Raw genomic sequence first — 2139 nt, forward strand, 5'->3', positions numbered from 1 at the left:
TGCTGCTCCATAAACCTTAGGATTCCAGGTCAGACCTGCAGACTTGGAACAGACCACTCAGCTATAGACTGAAACTCTGCATTTGCTTCCCTCTACCCTCAATTCTTCCCAAGCATCATTAATTTTAGGCTTTTACGCAGCATGTGAAAAAACAACAAAGTACCACACGTTCAAGTTCTTTCCTCCAGAAACAGTTAATGCTTCTCCAGTAACGATTAGTTGCTGAGATAAACAAGCCCACCTAGTACAACTTTAGGCTTTCACAGCCCTGTGAAAACATTGCCTGGAGAGCCAACGTTCCCTGGGTAATGAAGAAATTCCCAGTTCATCTCACTGGAAAAAGACAAAAGGTTCAGAAATAGTCCATCAAGAAGACCTACAACTCAAGAATTCTTGCAACTTAAAGGTTTGGTCTTAACGTTGTTTTCACAAAGAGTAAAAGGTTATTACACAAAGTTGTTTTCAAAAACCTTATGGATATTTATTGAACAATCATGAGACGACTAGAAGTTTTCATAATTAGATACTACAAAATGTGGTAAGTTTTTATAAAGGTACACGAAAGTTGCCTACAGGACTGAACTTATTTTGCTACAGACAGCAAGGGAAGAAAAGTTTCACTAACATTATATGCAGGAAAATAATGACAGATTAAGACATACTACAATACACGAACAAATATTTTGTAGTTAAAAACAACATCAATACAAAGATTGTTCTTCTCACTTCTACTGTTTTAGTTTAGTTTTGTTAAGAGCAGGTGGGCACCTCTAGGAGAGAAGAGAAGAAGTATCACCAGAAGTCTAAGTAGACTTGGGTTGTGTTTTTGCATCTGTCACCTGGCGAATATAGATACCATCTTCAGGATGTTTAATGTCATCCATTTCATACATGTACGAAGAAGCTATTGCAAGGGTAGCTCCACCATTGCTGAAGGCAAGTGATGCTGTGCTCGTGGGATACCAGTGGGACTGACACTGACACAGATGCTTTTTGTTAAATGGATCCTAAATATTCACAAATCCATCGGAGCTTCCTGTAGCAAACGTGCTGTGGACATTATGGAAAGAAATAGCATTAACTGGATAAATCTGCTCAATGTTATTTTCCTTCAAACGGTGACACTTGAATGTGTATTTTGACATGTGTATTTTGACATGTGTGTTTCTTCTTCTGGATTTCTGGACTTGGATCCAAGTATTCCACTGTAACACGACCTTCAACAGAACTTAGAACATAACCCTGTTTATTGGGGAATGCTCTGATACGGCGAGTCTAGTACTTCAGGCTGGATTCTCTCCGCTGCTGAACTTAACCCGTGTTCCGCAGATCCCACACCAGCACCCTCCAAGCTGCCGTCCCCACAATCAGTCTATCTCCAGACACAGAAAGTGTGTAGACTTTTTCAGGTTGAGAGAAGGTTCCTGCATTACAAGGAGTCCTGGGATCCCACAGCTTAACTGTTTCATCCCAGCTTCCAGTCACCATAACATTCACTTCCGGACAATACTCAACACATCTGATAGGAGCATCATGGGCACCAACAAGGTTTTCTTGGTCTGTGTTTAGATCAGGCATTTTCAATTGCTGATCTAATCCTCCACTCCAGGCATGGGTAGATTATAAAAAGCACAGTCAAGGACAGCTCCTGAATGCTGATATTTGAGTCTCATGGTGTTGGCAGGAACATCATAGAGCCGGACAGTTGTGTCCCAGGATGAAACAAGCAGAAACTGAGATGTATTTAGACTAAACTTTACTGATGAAATACTATCATCTAGAGTCTGATTTAGTCTGAATTCATTTGATCCTGTCATCGTTTTCATATTGCACGACTTCCTCTTGCTGCTCCACACCTGCCAAGGAAAATCTTTCTTCCTGCCACGGCAGTGGAGTACGGAAGGCCCGAGGCGTCAGTCCGGTCCCAGCGAAGCACATCAGGATGAGGGAGATGCTCAGTTGTATATGTGTACGCATATACATATCCGTTTTGAATTTTTTTATGACAGACCAGAGCCAGACACTGCAAGGCTCAGAAGAGCAGTGGAAACTTTGGAGCTCAGAGCAGCTGGATTCATCTGGTGAGACCAGAGCAACCCAGCAGCAACAAGAACGAGTGATCACAGAAATCAGAACCCC

The 2139-nt window shown here is 41.9% G+C and overlaps 1 pseudogene; it reads right to left on the reverse strand.

Annotated features, from left to right (window-relative positions):
- Positions 1 to 786: 786 nt before the first annotated feature.
- On the reverse strand, positions 787 to 1826 carry LOC104373767 (mitotic checkpoint protein BUB3 pseudogene; annotated as a pseudogene).
- Positions 1827 to 2139: the final 313 nt, after the last annotated feature.

The sequence above is a fragment of the Tauraco erythrolophus genome, chromosome Z (genome assembly GCF_009769465.1).
Source record: "Tauraco erythrolophus isolate bTauEry1 chromosome Z, bTauEry1.pri, whole genome shotgun sequence".
In the NCBI taxonomy this organism is placed as follows: domain Eukaryota; kingdom Metazoa; phylum Chordata; class Aves; order Musophagiformes; family Musophagidae; genus Tauraco; species Tauraco erythrolophus.